The sequence below is a fragment of the Micropterus salmoides genome, unplaced genomic scaffold (assembly GCF_014851395.1).
Source record: "Micropterus salmoides isolate LMB-PRFRI ecotype aquatic unplaced genomic scaffold, ASM1485139v1 Ms_hic_scaffold_10, whole genome shotgun sequence".
Classification (NCBI taxonomy): Eukaryota; Metazoa; Chordata; class Actinopteri; order Centrarchiformes; family Centrarchidae; genus Micropterus; species Micropterus salmoides.
Window position 1 is genome coordinate 24,122,768 of NW_024040041.1, and position 23,739 is coordinate 24,146,506.

General features: G+C 39.8%; 1 long non-coding RNA gene across 1 annotated transcript in view; it reads right to left on the reverse strand.

The window, feature by feature from the left end:
• The window catches only part of LOC119892121, an 83,757-nt gene extending 65,461 nt beyond the window's left edge, over positions 1–18,296 (reverse strand). Inside the window, exon 1 of the long non-coding RNA XR_005442514.1 lies at positions 18,052–18,296. This is a non-coding gene — a long non-coding RNA (uncharacterized LOC119892121). The remainder of the gene's footprint in view (positions 1–18,051) is intronic.
• Positions 18,297–23,739: the final 5,443 nt, after the last annotated feature.

Here is a 23,739-nt window from a genome sequence, read left to right on the forward strand (position 1 = left end):
TGACACCTTAAAGTGCAACTCAGAAACACAAAAGTGATTAGTGATGAGATAAGTTTTGCCTGATATAGAGCTCTGGGATGTAAACAACTTTGGCTAATTGCTGCATTTAGACACCCACTGCGGTTGAAAAGATACAAGCTATTGGAAGGAATGCATGAGCAGCAGGTGCAATGAATGAAGTGTGATGTCTGTTTTTTATTTGTAAGAAAACTACTGAAAGAATGTGTTGCCTCATTCTCATTCTAGTGAAGATGTCTATATCGTCAAATCTGTACTGCAACTAAAGCTGCTGCTACTGTACTGCTGCAGTTACTCCTGTTAAAACCTTCCTGCTATACCCCTCAAATGATGCAATCAAAAAACAAATATCATGTCATCTTTCTACTGAGATTGTACATGATTTGTCAGAGATAGTGCGGCGTGTTTGACAGTGTTGTAAATCTCTGTCTTGTGTTTGTCTAAGGATAATGTGAACATCAGAGAAAACCCTCTCAGCTGGTTTCAGTGGTGGGAAATATTTGTGTAGAATGCAACAAACAAATATGTTTGAGAATTGCATCATTTCAATAAAACTTATATTCACATTGGCTGGCTAATAGTAGCCTATTTACCGTGAGCAGGAATACAATGGGAAACGCATGCTGAGTGAAGGCTTTTTTTCCTTTTTTCTACAAACATCATTGCAGTCTTTCATATCCAGCTTCCAATATTTTCAGCTCACTGCAGCAGTTCACAAAATTACAGCAGGTATCGGTGAGCTGATTAACCATTTAGATAAATGATTGAGTCGCACTGACTGAACCCTGGAGGTTCAATTACGTAAATCTCTTCATCGTCTAAATGGAAAAGTATTGATTGAATTGACGTTAACACAGGGATGTGAGGATGTCCTCCGGAAAGCTGCTTGCAGAGAGAAATTAGTCTTCAGACGCACTTATACCATTTAAATTAAACACCCTCCCACAACTTCCTAACTTGGTAAACATGAAGTGAAAGCTGTTTTTCAAATGGACATGCAGGACCTCTGGAGCTACAAGATTTTCTGGCTTTCTCAGAAACATCTTTGTGAATTTACATTTCACTGAAAAATCTGAAAATTTGAATAACCCTTTTTTTGTTTCTACTGGAATTTATCAATGAAAAAAAACCCACCTTTTCACCACTTCAAATCATCAGATTATTAAGAAACTATTAAATATATGGGATAAACACAGGCATAGATTCCATTTAAGGTTGTACTATTGCCTTATTGCCTCCACTTCTGATGCTTACGTAAGTGGAGCGAACTCAGCTCATTAAAAACAGCAGTCGCTTTAAGCTTGATGGCTACGTGGTCCTCAAAAACAGAAAATGTACAAGGTTAAGATCACAGCTGTCTGGAGCTGTAAACTGTGAGAGAGGAAATGTTTTAGTTGAAACTAAAGCCAGTAAACATGCACAGTCTCAGTAACCTCATTGGGAAGAAATCTGAATTCCAGCATTGACAGGTTAAAATCTAGAGAATGAGCAGGCAGTGCAACAACATTTGAACAATCAACATTTTGAAATATCAAAAGCAATGTCTTTCAGCTGTTATGGAATATTCTAAACTATTAACGGGTAACAAAATACCCTTTCACCTTCAAAATTGCTATTTAAAAGAAAGAAAGAAAATCCTGCATTAATTGAGTTTGTCAGTAATAGCAGCTTTGAAGCACAGTAACACCACTATTGGATCATTTCTACCTAAAATTAAAGCCGTGTGTGTGTGTGTGTGTGGCTCTCCCAACCAGTACCTGGGAGAAAATGTAGAAAATGATTCTTCTGTGCATTACATGAAAACAATTCCCTATAGTCAGCCCATAGAAAGAGTTGCATAACCTGCAGCAATGTTTGTTCCCATTGTTGTTCCATGGATGTGTAGGCAGAGTTCAGTGTGAAAGGGAAAAACACAAATTGAAATAAACAACACACACATTCACTCATTCACACACTGGTGGCAGAGGCTGCCATGCAAAGTGCCAACTGCTCATCTGGAGCGATAATATGCACCTCATTATGATACTAAGCTCACACATACACACGGCACAGCCATTGGGAGCAATTTGGGGTTCAGAATCTTGCCCAAAGACTTCGACTTGACTGGGGGAGCCCCGAGTGGAGCCCCAATGTCAAGCATGAGCAGTAGGTGTTTTAACTCTAAAGGAATATAAGAAACTGTGTTCATCTAAACTTCTAAACTGGAAACTTTCAGACTACCAAATGGTGTTCTTTGAATTGGTATTTTTCAGTGTCTGTAAACCTTTTATACAGAGAATCACAAGTGTATCATTAACTGGCAGGTCCCTCCAACATATTATCACACTGGTAGAGTGCTCTGAATAGATTATTCATGGTGCCTGATAACTGTGTGGGATGTCTGCGTAGGAGTGGGGACAGAAGCAGGATCCTCTGAATTACCTCAGCGACTACCAGCCGCCGATGTCTTCATCACATTTACAACAAGCCTTTATTTGAGTAATCACACATTTAAGTAGTAACTTCAGGTTTTAAAACAGCGCTAGTTTAACAGGGGAAAGTTAATAGAGGAAGCTCCTTCATCTTCCTCAGGTTAAAAGTAGCTAACTGAAGTGGTCTGCATCGTTCGTCTCTGTTGAAAATTAACAATCTCACTGTCAACAGATCAAAAAATCCAGGCAATAATTTAAAAACGTGTGTTTGTGTGCCCTTGGAGTTAGGGCTGCAGCTAATGATTGTTTGCACATTTGAGAAGCTGGAACTAGTGAATGTGTCACAGTTATGCTTGATGAACACCTCCAAACAAAGTAATTTCAGTGCTAGAACTACATCTTTACTGGAGCCTGACCGATACTGGATGTCTGAGGCTGTAACCTATATTGATATTGGAGAGTTATATAAATGTGATAACAATATGTGGTCTGCTTTGTTTTTTTTTAACGTTTTATGACCAAGATATGTGCTAGGAGTCTGCAGCTCAGTGAGGCTGTATTTAGCCACAGTTGTGCTTTGTTGTTGGTCAACATATTGTATTGAGGTACTACTGTAATCGACAGTGTTGAACAGATTTACATTACATTTCATTCATTTAGCTGACGCTTTTATCCAAAGTGGTCGCACGCCTCTGGAGCAACAAAGGGTTAAGTGTCTTGCTCTGGGACACAATGGTGGATTGAAACTGGGTCTCTCACACCAAAGGCATAATCTTACCCATTGCGCCACTGCCACCCCAGATTTAGATTATGACCTGATGATGGCACTAAAGGAAAAGTCATATCATCACCTAAAAACCATGAATGCCTGTACTAAAATTTATGCCAATCCATCAAGCCGGTGTTTAGATATTATAAAGGATAAGTGAAAGATTTTACCTGCTGGTGGCGCTAGGGGAAAAAGTCAGGGGATCATTAAAGTCAGAGTAACTCATCTTCTGCATATAACACATTTCTGTCCAAAATTTCATCGCAATTACCCCAATAGTGAGTGAAAAACGTCAGTCTGGATGTGAGTGGTGGACTGACAGACAGACCCCCCAGCCAACACTCTGACTAACACTGTCAATGTAGAGCTAGTGTTTTGTTTTGTTTTTTTTCTAGCATGGCTAAAAAAGTTTATGGTGCTCTCCGGTAGACTAACAGCGACAGATTCTAAATCAACCCAAATATGTCTTCAGCATTTCTCTGCTTAAACGACACAATATATAAATGCAAAAAACAACATAAGTAATTGTGTTACTTACTTTCTCTTAACATGTCAAAAATATGGATTACTGATAGTCAGCTGGGAATGTGACCAAAAACGATCATGCATTTTATCTTGTTACATAGAAATGTGCATAACACTCTACAGCTCTGCTGTGCTTTTTTACTGCAATGACACATCATGTGTGAGTTTTCCTAAATTTTGATTCATTAAAAATGAAGTTCATGATTTGTAAACTTTTTCCAAGGATATTATAGTAGATTTGTCTTTGCAGTATTTGACTTTATAATGAGCCTCAGTAAACCACAGTAAAATAAAAGGAACATTTTCAGGTTCAACAGATACTAATAAGCAATACTATAAGTGTATTTGCTAAGCATTTGGAGAGGCTGAAGGCTTTGTTTGAGATATAATCATGTCTGAAATTAACACAACAAAAGGTTTAAGTATGATGTTCATCGGAGGTCAAATAGATCATTCCCTGAAGATGAAACAAGCAGGTAAAGGCAGCTGGCGTTGCCTAGAAGACCATGTGCATTGCAAGGTGCATTAAGCCTTATATCAGGAATACGAATGTTAAACAGTGCCCTGAAAGTCTAATTGTGTTCCTGTTAATCAACAAGACTGACAACAGGCAGGGCAAGCTCCAGAGGAAATCTATTAACATACAATATGTTGTTGTGCTTGTTAAAATAATGGAAAGGCTTTGGGAAGGGGGTGGATGGGTTAGGTGCATTGTTCTCCTCGCTGTCGCTTTAGTTAATTGCAAATCCGAACCCTTTAAAGCCTTATGGAAGTTTGTGCAGTTTGACAAGCTTCATGAAGACTTGAACTCCACACTCCGAATGAATTGTGTCTGTGGGTAATCCTAATTGAACATATATTGGCCATGCAGCTTATGTTGTTTTGGCACTTATTAATAGCACACTGAAGAAGAATTCTAATGCGGTTTCTACAATTGAAATAAGAGATAAACAAGAGTGCAGATCTCTTTGGCCTGCAGAGGCCGGTAATGCTTGACTTGTCACTACAACTCCTCTAATTGGGCCCTAGGCGAAGACAGGATGGGGCTTCAGGGACTGACTGGCTTTATTCTTCGGATATATTCTTGTAAAGCAATCGTGGTTTAGATTTGAATGTCTTTCTGTCTAATAAAACTATGGATTGCAGTCTGCCCTAGGAAATTAGTTTTACTCAAAACAAGCCTGGGAAGGTATTAAAGTCTTAAATTTCATTTACAAATCCCAAATATTTTTTCTTGAACAGTAGCATTAGTTATACTTTTTTTTCCCTTCCTGTATGTGGTTATAAGCTGTCAGGAGACATTATACATCTACAGTATGAACTTAAATGGAGGCTGGTGTAACAGTGGATTGTGCATCCAGGAGGCTGTTTTGTCCTTTTTGTGGAATTTGAGTTGGCGGCATCAGAGTTGTAGCAAATACTGTTGCTTCTGATAGCCACAGTAGCTAGGAACCTCATTGTCTTATAATAATTTATTTATTGGTTTATGCATCATCAGTTTTCTTCTGCTTAGCTGGATCCAGATCTCAATTATGTATTAATAAAATTACTAGAAATTGTTACAAAAATTATACAGCTGGAAGTACTGACAAAATGTGATATAAATGTCAATTAATGAATGTACTGGTTTTCTGTCATTCTTTAATCAAGTGAAGTTGTGAAAATGGCATTAAATTGCATTCTATGCAGTGTTAAGAAGGTCGCAAAAAGTAATTTGATGAACACTGCAGAAACCCTGAGGACTATAACAAATATACTACAGTGTTTCCTCATTCAATCACAACCGCCACTACTAAAATTTCAAATGTTTTCACTCGCACTGTGCGAGCACGGCAGCACTCAATGCTCGGCTCGCTTCCTCTCCTCGTTCTATGCAGAACATACGTGACAGATGGTTATAGAGCAGCGTAACTCTGAATCAGGAGGTGCATAGCACGTAGAGATGGGGATCGTTAATTTTTATTGATACCCTTATTGAGACTGCTTAATGATCAGATACCACTATCGATACTTTACTATTATTTAGTGATGGTTATTTGGTAAGACCAGACCCAACAGGCATGAGGTAGGGCTGCACAGTATGAGGAAATATTCAATGTGCCATAACGTTATATTTCGTGACATATCACTTGCGATAAATAAACATATATTGAAGTGTACATATTAACTGCCTGGTTGTTATTAATATTTTAAATGCAGCTAAATGTTGTTTCTAGAGCAGCAACATTAATGTTTACAACAGCAAAGTTACTGAATAACTTTATCTGCCATCACAAGTAGTGAGTGACGTTTAGAAAGAATAACACCAGTCTGTATCAGTCCCTCCTCTCTCGCTGGCTGCAGGTAACCTTACCAGGTAGGAGGAGGAGCGGCTGGTTTGTCTCAGCCAGCAGCTGAGTTTTTAAGACTACAGACCAGTCTGTGCTCCAGACAGACAGCTTTCTATTTAGCTTGTTTTTAACATTTGGCTGATGCCAAGCTAGCGTTAGCTTGTATAAAACATACAGGATGAGATACTGAGGACAGAGATGATTAAATTAACCATTTCTACATGTTTAACGTTACCTTACAGACAGGTGTATTGATAAAGTATTGTCTTTTTACTTGCGAAGGTTTTATTGCACGTACTTACAGTAACGAGCGTAGCTGCCATCAACTAACGTTACGGTAGTTTGGAGCTAACTTAACCCTCACCGTATTCCACCGCGCCGGCGCAGCCTCTCGCGCTGCTGCCGCTGTGGTGTGTGTGTGTGTGTGTGTGTGTGTGTGTGTGTGGAGCCGACAGAGAGCAGGCAGAGACTGCAACCTGATTATTTTCTTATCCACTGCGTTGCAAAATAAAACCGAATTGACGCTCGAGACATATATGTTACATCATAGGACCTGTAAGTCTCAATAAGCTCGACCCTTATTGATTTTTCGAACCGGGTCTCGATCCCCATCCCTACATATTACATACCCTACTTCAGTCTTCTAGTGTTGCAGCGTAGCTCTCCTTTTCCACTAGGCTCTACAATGCTTTGCAAGTGAAAATTAGAGTGTTAATGTGGTCTAGCCGGTGATTGACTTTGTTCTGACACCCAGGTTGGCAAAATAGGCTCAGGCAGTGACAAAGCTGTTATCTCTCATCTCCTATTAGCAAAGAGCAGCGTACAAAACATTCAACTTGCAGCTAATTTTTTGCCGACTGCTTAAAATGACGTCATTGTGGGTAGATCATATCGGCTATTCCAAGTTAATGTTAATTCTCTAAGTATACTGAGATGGTCAAAACAAAACTTGAGTTCTGGAAAAATGTGACGGGCATTTTTCACTACTTTCCTGACCAATTTATCAAATCAACCACTTATTATATTATTATTATTATTATATTAATAATTGTCAAAAGCACATGCCAACCAGATCAAGATCTCTACAACACCACAAGACAGTGGAAACACTACCGATTTTGTCCACAGGGGCCGGCAAAATCAACACAAAATTAACGTTCTTTGTTGCTTTAAAGTGCAACTGTTGACCTTACTTCCTTACATTTCACCAGTGCTAGAGCCCGACCGATTTATTTCGGTCGGGCTTTATTTCCGATTGCTGTATTTTTCCAAGATATGGTCAAACTCTGTACCTGGTGCACAATAGTTACAGTCGCCACCCAGAGACGTTGAAAGAAGAAGGAAGATTTATTCTCTTTCCAAAACCTAAAATAAATACAGAAATATGTAGGCTGTGGGTTGTTCCTAATGTGATGTTAGTTTGCTAACGATAGCTAACTTCCTACTGAATGTAACGTAATAAAGCCCTACTGTTCTGGTTTTCAACGACTGTAATAATGAATAGAGGCCTACCCAGCTTTACAGGAACGCTGTTGATCCTTAATATTGTTGTCTTTTGTCTCAATCGTTGGGGGATGCGGTGGTTCTGTACTGTGTGATCGGTAGGATTAGCTGCTGTCTTTAATTTTAGCTGCTGTCTTTAATTTTTTTCACATCCGTTTGAGTCAGTTTGACAGCCTGAATACAACCTTCAAATGTATAATGCAACTGCAAAACTGCTTCTTTCTGAGATCACCTTTTCCAAGAAATTTGTAAATTTTTCTCTGGGGAGTACAGTAATAGACAGTGACAGCGCCGTGAGCTCCGACAGTTTGTCGGACTAAGCAACAGTATCTAAGGGGGGCTTGGCTTAGCAAAGGATCAATTGCAGATAAAATGACAGCAATCAAAGGATGGATTTAATCACAAATTTCAATGCTTGCTAGAACATAGTTTTACATTGAAGACAACAGTCTTGTGGAGAGCTGGAGGCAGGATCAAATTTAACGGAGGCTGCCGCCTTGTAATTCTTTGTACAGGAAAAACCTTGCATTAAAAATACTTTTGAAATATGAAATGTTTGCAGCCTCATACAACAGAGAAATACATTGGGGACTGTGTCACACAACAAGAAGCAGGAATTACTGAGCCAGCAGCATTAATTAATAAAGGGAATGTTTATCTTCCAAAGGACGTGTCATTTGAATAGGCACAACTTAATATGGCTTGAATTTGAGGACAAAGCAGAGGAAACTGCTGCAGGACACACTGTTTTAGTTCGCTCATTAATTGGGTGGCAATTATAGAACAAATCATTCAGGCTGCTCTGTTTTCTGCAGCTGTACTGAATACTGTAGGCTATGTTGCTCTTGGATCCATTAGTGATAGTCTCTTCAGTCCAGGTTTTTGTAAAAATGATTTCAAGATGCTCCAAACTTTAAGGGAAATGTCTTGAGATCACAAAAATGTAGTTCATTAAAAGTGTTTTGGATTTATGCTTTTCTCAGATGCACAAGTTTTCTTTATGGCGTCAATGCGTTAACATAATGAGCTAAACAAACACAAGAGAAATAGTACAAAGTACTGTTTCCAGCAGGAAAACAAAAAAAATAAAATTTGATGACTATGTGTCACATTTTCACTTTTTATATTTAAGAGCATTTCATTCTGATGAATTTTCCCCAAATATCCCACATAAACCAACTTACAACAAGTACAACAATACTGTTTGTCACTTTTCATCCTAACTTCTGAGATCTTCCATGGGATATTTTCCACTGTGCGAGAATGCTGTTATAATGTAGAGGAGAGTTTAAAGTTTTTTGGTCACATTTCGTTACATATTGTTGTTCTTCAAAGCAACAAATGGAACAATTTTGTGACAGCTCTTAGTAGTCCATCAGAGCCGATGATGAAAGCATAAAGATGGCTTCATTTAACACTTAAGAAACCAAAGTTATACATCAAATGGTATACGTACAGAATCCTCTCCACTGACGTTAGCAGTCTTTGCTACTGTAGAAATACTGGAACAGAAAAAACGTGTGTCCCAATTGTATAAGCTTATTTTAATAAAGCTGAGTATGAAATGTGATTCTATGGAATTGGGCAAATTATATTTGATTAATATTGTATCACATCAGAAATAGACTATGGAGGACTTTATCTACTGGCACACACAAAAAAATATTCATAATATGAGATACTTCACAAACACACTGAAGTTACTCATTAATACTCTGGGGAACTTTAACTGTTAATCTACTGTACTCACACATATGGTACATTTCTCTTTCCTTTATTTACTCCAATAGTACCAATAGTATGTGCTCATATTTATTTAAAGGCATCTCTACATTGTACTTACTAAATGGTACATCAGCTGAAACAATTAATTGATTATAATTACCTACACTGAAAACTGCAAAGTGTTTAGAGATATAAGAAATGAGAAGATAAAGATTAATAAAAGTACAGAAGATTAAAATCTACAACAATATTTTTGACTCATGTCAAGATTTACTTTTCTTTCACTAATTTATGTGAATGTAATATTTGTGGAAGAAAGTTTGTGGTGTGATTTTGCATTTTGAAATACTGGTGGTTAACTGTAGTTTCATTAGCCAGCTCAAACTGAATGCATTAATTATCATTAGTATTAGTTATTATTAGTAGTAGTAGTAGTAGGTGAAAACAGAGTACTCTGTTGATATTTGGCGTGCAGTCTCTGCCATCATCACTCCCCACACTTACCATGCATAGCACAGCAGAGATGTCCACAAACTTAACGTCAATACTGCATTAGATACACTACATTAAACATAGACAACAGCAGCTATGTTTTCGAGTCTTAGGTGTGTAGGACCGGCACACAAATCAGATTCCACCTGATGCAGCACCAGATTACAACACCTCAGCTATGAAGCAGATAATTGGTAACCGTGTCTCAATATTCATGGTTTGGAGCGATAGTCTTCTCTTGTGAAATGTTATGAAGCGATGCTAAGCCGCAGATGCCCGTCAGTAGCTACAGGACTCTAAGATGAAGATTGGTAAAGAGTGCAGCTGAATGTAGTAGACTGTCCGATAATGTTTTGTGTATTTTCCTGTTTTTGTTTCACTGTTTCTTTCTTTTGTTAATGTTGCTGTTCCTCCGCCATTTACACATTGATCAGCCAACAATTTTCATACTGTTTAATTCACAAACAGTCGGGCACACCACTAGCACACACACGCAGGCGCATACAAATGAACATAGACACACATACAGGCGCATACAACACACACAATGATACAACACGCACACTGCACACACTAGCCTTCACCACATCCCTTAGTTGAATGATGACCACAATTAAAATCACCTCTTGGAATGTACGCGAGTTGGTTCAAGGAAAAGAGATTAAAAATTTTAACCATCTAAATAATCTGCGACACATTGTGCTACTACAGGTGACTCATTTACCCAAGACAGCAGATAAACTAACCTCACCACAGTTTCCTCACTCATACTCAGCCTGTTATAACTCAAAACAAAGGGGTGTCCCCATTATGATAAATAGAAAAACACACTTCAATCATAATACCACTACTATTGATCCAGAGGGTCGATCATTATTGTTAACATTTCGATTCAAAATACTCCTTTATGCATTGCTAATATCTATGGCCCAAATGTTGACGACCCCTCCTTTTTTCATGCTTTCTTCAACTCACTCTCTGCTCACTCAGACACAGCTCTTATATTAGGAGGGGACATGGTATGTAATCCAGCAGTTGACAGGCTCAGTACGGCAGGTGGTCACCATATTTGGAAATCAACAGACATCCTTAAACAATACATGAGCGATTTTGGTCTTTGCGATGTTTGGCGTTCTCACCACCCCACTCTTAGAGATATACCTTCTTTTCACCAGTCCACCACTCATATTCTCGCCTTGACTATTTTTTGGTTAGCAGCTCAATTATGACAGACATTTCCAACACTCAGATTCACCCTATCACTATCAGTGATCATGCACCGGTTTCTATCACTCTTACTAAAAAAAGGGTCACAACTAGAAGTTGGAGATTTAATGCATCATTGCTTAAAGACCTAGATTTTATGTTACTTCAAAAAGGAGTGGGCAATATATATGGAAACTAATGACCTGCCAGGAACCTCGCCATGTCTTCTTTGGGAGGCAGCAAAAGCAGTCATGAGAGGTAAAATAATCTCCTATCATCATACAAAAAAGAAGAGAGATCTTGTGAATTAGAGCTAGAACAAAAAATAAAAACATTAGAAACTACCCTTGCTACCTCCCCACAGGAACACATGCTGAATGATCTGAGAAAATCAAAACTTGAATTAAATGAAATTATTAATAAAAAGACCCAATTTCAGTTGCAAAGACTACGCTTGGAGAACTTGAACATGGCAATAAATCCGGCAGATTCTTAGCCAGCCAATTGAAATTTAATAAAGAAAAAATAACTATTCTTCCTTAAAGGACTCAGCTGGGAATCTGACTTATAACCCAGAAGAAATCAACAATGCATTCAGAGATTATTATAAAAACTTATATACATCACAAATTGACCTCTAGCTCTAACATCGATGCATTTCTGAACAATATAGATTTGCCAAGGTTAGATGATGAAAGATCAGGGCTCTGGATTCACCTGTTTCAATGGCTGAACTCCAGGAAGCTCTCTTACATATGCCGAATAATAAAGCCCCTGGGCCAGATGGTTTTCCCCTGAATCTATAAGGAATTCTGGGAAATACTTGCGCCCACATTCTATAGGATGGTTATGCAAATTAGGGGTACTTGCATGTTGCCTCCAACAATGAATTCTGCTAATATCAGCCTGCTCCTTAAACCAGACAAAGACCCCACACTCCCGTCCAGTTATCGCCCAATATCACTTATTAACGCAGATCTTAAAATCATCTGCAAAACCCTAGCAAGAAGGCTAGAGAAGGTCACTCCTGGTATAATACACTCTGACCAAACAGGATTTATTAAGGGCAGGCACTCCACCAACAATACACGCAGGCTACTTAACGTAATAGACTATGCCACTATTCATAACCTGGAAACTACAGTTGTTTCTTTAGATGCAGAGAAAGCATTTGACAGAGTAAATTGAAATTTCTATTCGCTACTTTATATAAATCTTTATAGATTGGATTAAAATCTTATACAGTTCCCCAAGAGCTTCTGTCAAAACAAATGATCATACTTCTCCATGCTTTAGTCTCCAGAGGGGTACCAGGCAGGGTTGCCCACTCTCTCCCTCGCTATTTGCTATTTTTATAGAACCGCTAGCAGCTGCGATCAGACAAAATAATAATATTAAAGGAATTCAAACAGAAAATATACACCACAAGATAAGCCTTTATGCAGATGATGTATTACTTTTCCTCCTAAACTCACAACTTCTCTTTCTGAGACAATCACACTTATAGATAAATTCTCATCCATCTCGACTACTCCATTAACTGGAGTAAATCCATAGTTTTACCTGTAAAGTGTGATTTCCAGAGTATATCTACCACACCGCTAAAGTCTGGAATATTAAATATCTGGGTGTCAATATTTCCTCCAGGCTGTCAGAACTGACATGGCTAAACTACACGCCTTTACTTAAATCAATAGAGGATGACCTTGTACGGTGGACATCATTACCTATATCACTCATGGGAAGAGTCTCCACCATAAAAATGATGGTCCTACCTAAAATCAATTACCTGTTTTCAATGTTACCCACCAAACCCTCTGCTGTCTGGTTTAAATCACTGGACTCAAACATCTCAAAATTTTTGTGGAAAAATAAACCCCCACGAATCAGTCTAAAAACTATGCAAAAAGCAAAAGACTGTGGTGGTTTAGAACTGCCAAATTTTTTCATTACTTCCTGTCCAATAGACTACAATATATCTCAAAATGGATCAATCAGAGCCCCCTGGACCACTCATGGATGGACATAGAACAAACATTCTGTAAGGAAATTAAAATTTCCGATATGCCATTCATCAGTTCCAGCATCAAACGTCATACCTGCTTTAAAAGCATTAACATAAGCACTTCCTTGGCAGCTTGGTGGGAACTTCTCAAAATATCTGGGTCTTCACCTATCCCATGCAGATTTACCCCAATCTGGAATAATCCTGACATCCTGCAAAATAAGAAAACACTAAATTCCCCACTGTGGTATGACAAAGGGATAAGACATCTAGAGCATGTAATGCAAGGCAGTAACTTTATTCCATTCCAGGATCTAGTGGCACAATATGGAATTCGCCATAATAGATTTCTGGAATTTCAACAGTTTAAATCCATAATTCAGGCTAGATTCAAGGATAAAATAATGGACTTAGATTTACCTCCAATGATAACAGACTTTCTTAAACTCTCGCCTCCAAACTGTTATCAAAAGTATACATGTTAGTGTTAAAAACAGATAGTTCAAAAGTGGGAGACAGATCTATCCATTAGTCCAGACCAAAACTTTTGGATGCAGATATGTTTAAATACCTTTAGAATGACTACAAATCCCAATCTACAACTTATACAGTATAAAGCTCTCCATAGAACACACTATACTGGACAAAGGATTTTCAGAATGGGTCTTATGCAGTCAAACATCTGCCGGAACTGCTCAGGTAACATATCTGATAGTTACATGCATGCTATGTGCCAGGGGATGTGCCAGCTCCGATGGCCTGGTGGTGCTCGGAGTGCTTCTGATTGTGGGGGAGCGGTGAGGTGGGGGGGGGTCGCAGTGGGGCTGCCAGAGGGGCCCAGCGAGGACGGGGAATTGTTGGACTTTGGGTTGGGGCTGCACTGACCTGCCTCGGGAATGTGTGGGGGTCTGGGGCGGGTCTGCGCGCTGGGGGGCTGGGCCCCCTGGGCCCATCCTGGGGATGGGTGGGGTTGTCGCTGACTCTGGGGTGCTGCCGGTGCTAGAGGGGCTCTTGCTATAAGCCCTGGGCTGGAGGGACCTGGCGTCCTCCTCTTCGGCAGAGGTGAGGCTCCCGCTGCTTCCCCCTGCCAGCTCTCTCACGGTGGGGGCATTCGGGAGTCTCTGGGGCGCATGGCCGGTGTTGTCGGGTAGGTTTTGGTGCTCCTCCTTGGGGGTGCTTGACTGGGGGGGGCTGGGCCCCTGTCCGGGGATGAGATCGGCCTCGGGGGCTGCTGTCACTGCCTGTATGCATCTAGTAGTAGGGAGGGATGCCTCTGGCTGGGCTGGGGGACCGTTGGCCTGGTTCTCCCACGTTATCGCTCCCTGGTGGCAGGGAGCTTCCTGGCACGGCTTTCTGCTGCTCTTCCTTGGGGCGGGGTACAGCTTCCCCCGGGACATGCGGTCTGGGGTCCTTTGCGCTTTGGGGGGTCGCAGGGTGTCCTGGCTTCTGGGGGTGGGGGTCTCTGCGCGGGTTGATCCAATTGCGGTTTGGTGGGCTGCGGTGGGATTGTGGGGCGATTGTCGATGCATCTTGATGCATTATGCTTTTTCCTGGGCAGGGTCTCTGGATGGCTGCTGGGCGTTTAGTTTGTGCATTGGAGTCCAGGGGAGGCATTTCCTCGTTGGCTTGGAGGGACCTGTTTGCGTCCCTGTTTTGCTTCGTTGGCCTCGGATCCGTGCTTCCCATTTCTCTGTCGGCCAGTTGTGGACCCTCTGGATACTGAGGTATATAGTTAGTTTTCGGGATGTGCAGTGTGGGTGCGGGGCAGGGCTGTTTGTTCTGGGTTTGTGCCTGGAGTTCTCGGCCCTTGATGGGTGGGTGGGTTGTTGGTGGCATGCAGCTGAACTAGTTGATTTTGCCTCGTTGCTGGTTTGGCTGGTGTTGCATGGCGGCCGGGGGGCGCGCTGGGCATCGGGGATGTCGGCTGGCGCTGGCGGCCTTAGTTTTTTCTGGCGGTTGGGGGGACATTCTGCGTTTGCATCGTGGTGCATCTGGGAGTCTTTGTTTTTTTTGATTGATTTATTCTTTTCTTTCTCCCACCCCTATTGGCTACTGGGGTTCTTACCTGCCTGTTGCTGGGGTAGGTGTGGCACAGTCGTGGCCCCCACTCTCACTAACAACTACATTCTTTAACAGGCTTATGCGCACACACATGTTACATACACACAGACAGATTCACCCACACGCACACAGACACACACAGACACAAACAAATTTAGGTTGTCCCTGGTAGAATTATTACTGATGCTTTTCTTTCAGTTACTTATTTAAATTAATTATTATTCCAGCTCTCGTGGCTGTGCTGTTGCTTATTTAGTGTGTGTGACTGTTTCTTGTTTTCATTTTTCTCTTAGTTGTCTTACTATGTCAGCTGTTTATTGCTGTGTTCGGCTGGTTGTCTTTTACTATTATTATATTTTTTTGTTTGTTTTGTTTCTTTTTGTTGTTTTTCTCCTCCCCAAGCCCCCCTCTCTGTTCTATTGCAGGTTTTGTTGTTTCTGCAATTGGTGTTTCCCACAGCTTTTCCCTGTTGTCCCCACCTTCCATCCCCCTTTCCCCCTTCTCTTACAGGTGTTGTCCTTTCTCTGTGCTGTCTGTTTGTGCCCCCCCCCATCCCAATAATAATAATAAAACAGACAAAGGAGTATTTTAATACTCTCTTGTTAAAGTAAAATCTGTCTGGCACAATATGGTATCCAGGTCATTATACTCTATACCAGGCTGCTGGGCGGACAGGTTGGAAAAAATAAAAATAAAATGTAGTAGCAGCAGTGTGTGTACTGTAAAACAGGAGCTCAGGAGTTACATATAAATCATGATATGAAGAAGAGTAAAGAAACTTGTCACATAAACCCAGTGAAAATTTGTGAAATGTTTCCCCAAGGCTTGGCTGAATATGAAGTGTGTAGAAAGTGTTTTAACACCTTTCCAAAAGACATGGAGATAATTTTGTGTATGTCAATAGGCTGTGTGCAAGACAACAATAGTGTTTACATCCTTAACCCAACACACAGTAGTTCCTCTTCCCAAGACCTACTGTAAGTCTGCAGCCAGACAACAGAGATGATATACTGTACAGTGAGGAAAATAAGTATTTGAACACCCTGCTATTTTGCAAGTTCTCCCACTGAAATCATGGAGGGGTCTGAAATTGTCATCGTAGGTGCATGTCCACTGTGAGAGACATAACTAAAAAAAAAATCCAGAAATCACAATGTATGATTTTTTAACTATTTTTTGTATGATACAGCTGCAAATAAGTATTTGAACACCTGTCTATCAGCTAGAATTCTGACTCTCAGACCTGTTAGTCTGCCTTCAAAATGTCCACCTCCACTCCATTTATTATCCTAAATTAGATGCACCTGTTTGAGGTCGTTAGCTGCATAAAGACACCTGTCCACCCCATACAATCAGTAAGAATCCAACTACTAACATGGCCAAGACCAAAGAGCTGTCCAAAGACACTAGAGACAAAATTGTACACCTCCACAAGGCTGGAAAGGGCTACGGGGAAATTGCCAAGCAGCTTGGTGAAAAAAGGTCCACTGTTAGCAATCATTAGAAAATGGAAGAAGCTAAACATGACTGTCAATCTCCCTCGGACTGGGGCTCCATGCAAGATCTCACCTCGTGGGGTCTCAATGATCCTAAGAAAGGTGAGAAATCAGCCCAGAACTACACGGGAGGAGCTGGTCAATGACCTGAAAAGAGCTGGGACCACCGTTTCCAAGGTTACTGTTGGTAATACACTAAGACGTCATGGTTTGAAATCACGCATGGCACGGAAGGTTCCCCTGCTTAAACCAGCACATGTCAAGGCCCGTCTTCAGTTTGCCAATGACCATTTGGATGATCCAGAGGAGTCATGGGAGAAAGTCATGTGGTCAGATGAGACCAAAATAGAACTTTTTGGTCATAATTCCACTAACCGTGTTTGGAGGAAGAAGAATGATGAGCACCATCCCAAGAACACCATCCCTACTGTGAAGCATGGGGGTGGTAGCATCATGCTTTGGGGGTGTTTTTTGCACATGGGACAGGGACTGCACTGTATTAAGGAGAGGATGTATTGCGAGATTTTGGGGAACAATCTCCTTCCCTCAGTTAGAGCATTGAAGATGGGTCGAGGCCGGGTCTTCCAACATGACAATGACCCGAAGCACACAGCCAGGATAACCAAGGAGTGGCTCTGTAAGAAGCATATCAAGGTTCTGGCGTGGCCTAGCCAGTCTCCAGACCTAAACCCAATAGAGAATCTTTGGAGGGAGCTCAAACTCCGTGTTTCTCAGCGACAGCCAGAAACCTGACTGATCTAGAAGATCTGTGTGGAGAGTGGGCCAAAATCCCTCCTGCAGTGTGTGCAAACCTGGTGAAAAACTACAGGAAACGTTTGACCTCTGTAATTGCAAACAAGGCTACTGTACCAAATTAACATTGATTTTCTCAGGTGTTCAAATACTTATTTGCAGCTGTATCATACAAATAAATAGTTAAAAAATCATACATTGTGATTTCTGGATTTTTTTTTTTTAGATTATGTCTCTCACAGTGGACATGCACCTACGATGACAATTTCAGACCCCTCCATGATTTCTGAGTGGGAGAACTTGCAAAATAGCAGGGTTTTCAAATACTTATTTTCCTCACTGTATAATCAATTTAGCCCAAAACACTTCATACTATCACCACTATCTCAATCAACACAAAGCAAGCATCATAATGAGCATCCCAAACAACAACAAAAAAACTAAAATAGCTTGCACAGCGAGGTATTTTACAATTAGCACCAACACAGCAGAAATTAGCAGCCAGCAGACACAAACATATTGCTCAAAAAACATCAACACACAACACAACAACTGTAGTCTCTTAGTTTGCTTACTTTGAGACTGGGGGTTTCATGACCTTGGAAAATTAACTTATTATTAGCTCTCATGCAGTCTCAACTTTTAAACCAGCATTTAAAGTAAATCGAGAGCTAAGGAACACTGTTTTATTAGCAGCTGTTTTGTCAACTAGCTTTATATTGCTCTATTTTTAAAGCACAGTAGACATGAGACATACAGGCACTTAGCTTTGCCGAAGTGAAGAGATGTGAAATGTTTGTAGACCGCAGAAACAATCTCCGTTTCTTAGCCTGAAGTGAAAGTTTGAGGCCGACAGCTAACCCGAACAGTGAAGAGCACGACGATGATTTCTTCCCAGAACTGGCGTTTTGCAGGTTAGCTTCCCTCTGAAACGCTACATGTGTGGCAGCAGGCCAAATAAAAACAGTGGGCAGGCCATGACAGCTTAAATATCCCGCCTTCCAGCAAGGGGTGGTGCATTACGTTAAACTGTTAGCAGCATAAATCGCATGTGAGTAAACTCATGACACCAGTATTTTGTATTCAAGTATTAAATACTTTACCAAAGTAAAAGTCATGACAGGCTAAGAAAAAGTCCCACAATCAAAATATAACTTCAGTAAAACTACAAGTAGCAAAATGTCATCAAAAGTATTAGTTTGTGGGCCCTGTCAGTGGTTTTAACATGTAAACAGTACTTAAAGCTGTGGGGGTGGAGCTAATTTAAGTGCTTCATATACTTTTGGGTAATTTATAACACAGCACCATATTTTAACTAGTAGGCTAACTACTGTCACTGGAGTATAAGGTACATTATTTCCCTCTGAAATGTAGTGGAGTAAAAGTATAAATCTCTGATTGAAGATTTAAGCAGGAAAAAAAATCCCAAACAAAAGAGAGTAGGCTACTTAGGGGAGTGTGAAATATGATCATGTATCCAGGAACATGACATGTAAACTTCATCTCTTTAATTAACTTTAATCCATTTAAGTCTTAATATGCAGTTTGCTGTAAGATTTACAACCATCTTTTTGAAAGAATATTAATATCGTGAACATTTAACAGCAACAAAAATAATCCCTATCTGTGCTGTTGAGGATTATTTTTAATGAACAGCAGATTATCATGTCAAGTCCAATATAGATAAAGGATGATGTAATGTGGTAGAAGCCTAAAATGTTTTAACTGTGGCTTCTATTCATGGGCATAAAAGTTGCTTATTATTTTGCATTTTAATGGGGATTTTTTTCCCATTTAAGCTCAGCCTGAATACAGGTGTTCCCTCTTTCAGATGAGTCTTAGTTGCTGATTGTTTTCTCTGTTTCTCTCAGCAGATTTTTTTTTACCAGATTTAATAGGTGAATGCTGAATTTTAACCAATTATGATGTACATTAGCCCTTACTTGTGATGTTTGTGCAGATAATGAGTGAACATCTCAATTCAACATGGTGCTGTCCTTCTGCAAACATGTGTCACACTCTTATCATCTTATCACACTCTTATCATCAGAACTATTAAGGACTGTATATTTAGTGGATTTCTGTTATATTTCATATATTTGTAATTATAGCGCAAATTAGACAGTAACTGAATGTTTCACAGATGCTTTGTGGGGATGCAGCATTTTGTGAGCTACTTGTTATTGCAAAAATAAATCTTTGACATTATCGGATTTGGTGTAACCCATAAAAGTCATAATTTGCCACAACCAAAGGAGCTGTTGCATACCTGCAACAGCAAGAACTCAAAAAGCACATACCTCCATTTTTATAATCAGAGATAACATGGCCATTACTTTCACTGTAATGACTGCACATGGCAGTTATTCAAATCTTCTCTCTAATATGAGGATCAACGCCTCTTCCTGACAAAAACCTCCACAGAAATCACATAAAGGAGGAATAAAATTTCTATTTTGTGAACTTTATTATAATGAGACTATTGCACTTCAGATGAGTTACAGGTTTCATGACAGTATTGAACAAGCTACAAATCCGTGCAGGCCCACAGTGGATGTTGTGAAAATGGCTGATAATGAAGTTATGTAATGTGTCTTGTAACATTTTACGAAATTGTTGTGGCTCAGTACTGACTCTCTGAACTCCCATATCCTCTCAATTCCAAAACTGTAGAGATACAAGGTAATCAAGCCAAAACAGCAATATCACAGCTGATCCAAGATAAACGCACAAATATGCAACCAGGAACCAGTTTGCTGGATACTATAATTATGCCACAGCACAACACCAAAAATACTAGCTCAGTCACCTGGCAAGACATCATAACATAGATAGTGTTTCTTAGTGTTAGTTTGTAAACACTGAAGTCTAATGTAATGAGATCCTCTGCAAATATTTGTATGAGAAGACCAAGAGTGAGAACAAAGGTGAAACTTCATTCTGTTACTATGCTCGACCCTTGTGAAAATAATTACCAAACAATCCTAAGGTGTGCTCCAAATCCTTCCACCTTTAAAAGCAGATTAATATTCTGCTACTTTCAAATGTTGTTAAATAGATTTATTTTGTCTTTATTTTCAATCAGTAATCATTTTTATGTTCGTTTCTTTTCAAATTTGCTTCCAATTTCCATCCATCCATCCATCGTCAACCGCTTATCCTGCGTACAGAGTCGCGGGGGGCTGGAACCAATCCCAACTTATATCGGGTGAAAGGCGGTTACACCCTGGACAGGTTGCCAGTCCATCGCAGGGCATATGAATTGTACTATAAATTATAAATACATTTGCTTAGCCATTTCTTTTATTGCCGCATAAAACTATGCATTTTACAGTTTTAGCTTTTGCATGGTAAAATAACATAACAAAAATAAAATAACAACATAAAATGTTGTTTGATATACTGCATACATTTGGCTTTTACAGTGTGCAAATTAATAATGTCCTGTCCCAAATATTTCGATATGGAAACTTGAATCAAACAGTGGCTTATTTACACAAGTGTTATTTTCATATAACAAATTCAACAAGTTCAATATTCACCCTGTTCTGGTATCCATCAACTTCTGTAGGATGTATCTGGTACTATAGCTGCTGAACTCAACTATGTAAGTCTGCTCAGTTTTGTGCTGTACAGTTATTGAACATTTAAAGCATTTATCTTAAAATAGCTTCCTGTTGCTGCTAAAAGTAAAGCTGTACAATCAAAACAGTGAGTCAAAAGAGGCTAAAACTCTCAGTACAGCTGAGAGGAACTACAGGGCTGGGTGTGTTTCTCTGTGTCACTAAGTGACACGGAGAATTCACATACATAGAGTAATTTGATCTTTGTTAAAAGTAATAAAAATATGGCCATGTACAGTATGCACTTTAGGTTTAGGTGTGGCACACAGTCTGCAGCTTACTGCATTAGACTGCAGTAAAGGTCACTTGCAGATGTAAGCTACCTGTAGAAGTTTTAAACACATCATTAAAAACACAAAGCTCCACTCGTTATAGTTCCTGCCAAAGATACATGGGACAAGTGCCTGACTGCTGACCTGAATTAGTTGTTTGATGCCTGTGGCTGTGCGATGGGGAAAGGACAGTCTGTCTTTTGAACAGTGACAGTCACTCAGCTAGTTTCACACCTGCTTCAGTTGGAATAGTTAACAGGAGATCATTTACAGACTGAAGCAGGCTGAATCAGCAAAATGGATGAATACAGTCCAGGAGGCTGAGATTGAGTGGGGGACATACAAATGAAATGTTACACCTTATACAAATCGAATGTATATGTTGTGTTTCAGATTTCAAGAACAGTCATATAATTGCTGTGTCACATTCATATGCCCTCAGGATTTGTCAAAAACATGATTTAACATTGTTCAAAATTGTTCCAAAACAGTGGGAGTAATACATATATCAACTATACATACATTTATTACACAATTATATATGATGTTCCTATTACCTCACACTATAATAAAATAATTTTTACATCTTAAATAATAATAACTGTCATTAATAAAATATTAGCAGCAATGTCATGAGTGCAACCTTCAGCCTTCACACAAGGTTTACCAGAGTAAATTTGTTTTTGTCTCTCAGTTTAAGACGGCCCTTCCGATGATAGGTTACTCATCCATTGTCACTGTGATTGCACGTGCAGTGGGATGATGGAGAAATTAGCTAATTTAAATTTTGTCATGGCTAATGCCACCTGATTTTCTGAGGCTGAATCTCAACAAAGCATCTATCAAAGTATTCACATAAATCATCCCTGACAGGGTATTCAAAAACAAATACACATTAAAATCTTCGTTGACTTAAGCTCAGCACCAGCAGACCCGCATTTGGCACCAGATCATCAGTTAAATATTCTTCTTCCACTTCTATCAGTGTCCACAATTACATGATTAATTGTGACATTTCATTCCATTTTTTCCATAACCTGCAATTGCTTTCCATGCAACAATGTAAACAATAAACAGCAGTGCACAAAACAAGATGGGCAGTAGCAGTGTGTGTGTGTGTGTGTGTGTGTGTGTGTGTGTGTGTGTGTGTGTGTGTGTGTGTGTGTGTGTGTGTGTGTGTGTGTGTGTGTGTGTGTGTAACTTTCAGCTACATGACTCATATTTGAACAAACACACAGAATCAGGATTTCATTGAACGCAGATGCACCACTGGGTTGGAGACAGATTTCCTACTTCATGAAAACACACAAGACTTTGGCCAAGAATAATCAATGAGTGTGCTCTGCCATTTCAGCCATGAATCAAGTTGAGTGACTTGAAAGTGTGCCAGTATCCTGAAGGAGAGTAGTAGTAGGGGGAAGCTGTACTTATTTTCAATTCTCTTTCCAATTTTGCTGTTTCCAATAGATAACCAATAATATCCACCTGCACTCCTACTGAGAAGATGCAGCTATTTTCAAGTTCAGCCCTGTGGTCGACCTGACTGTAATATTGGAATGTGCCACTAAGACTGTGAGGATGCTCAACGGACAGTTTCCCATGATGAGAACTTGCTTGTCAGTCACAAGTCTGAGGTAAGGAAGATATGAAACATATCTAGTCGAGGTGTGGCGGTCATGGTTAGTAAATAGGCAGGTACCACATTTGATGTTAATGCCAGGAGACCAGGGTTTGTATCCTGTCTCACATCAACAATTAATGTTGCTATTTTGTAATGTCAGGAAGAAGGAGCTGCACAGTCATAACGCTGATGCAGTCGTATTAATATTTAGCCACGCTGGTATATCTGTCCACCACTTTGATCCAGACTGAAATATCAGATTGTCATTTTGTACAGATACTCTGCCAACACAGAGGCCCCCACTGAAAGAAGGACAACGCAGGCTGCAACTGCAAATCCCTTGTAGATTACTTCCTGGTCAAGTGCTATATTTCTACTGTTTGCCTCCCATTTATCATAAAAGGTAAAATAGTTGCCAGCTTTCGAGAGTTGTAAAATCTGTGAGTATTATAAACCTCCATGTCATCAGCATATATTGCAAAGTTCACAGAAATAAAAGTAAAAATATAGCGCCTAAATTATGAATCTGCAGCTCTCTCTTTTTTCTCTTGATGTCTACCTGAACCAGAACCTCACTTGAATGCGTCTGCATTTTCTTTACTGTAGTTCTTTGTTATTATTTGGCCATTATGATAATCTTTCCTCAAACAAATGTTTTAGTCACCTTAACCTTAAACTTTGAGTCAACAGCAGCATGGTTCTTTCCCCAGAATCACTTGCAAGAGTATGGTTAAACTAATTATTGTTGAATATTCAAATAACACAAAGCTGCTAAGAGTGGCCTCCATATGAAACACAACGGTGGTAATGACTTTTCAAACCAGCAATGTAAAAACTACCTGTAGTCATTTGTTATTTTGTCCTACTGAGCCATGACTCTTGCTGGAGACTGCCCTGTAAGAAAAAGTGTGTGTGTGTGTGTGTGTGTG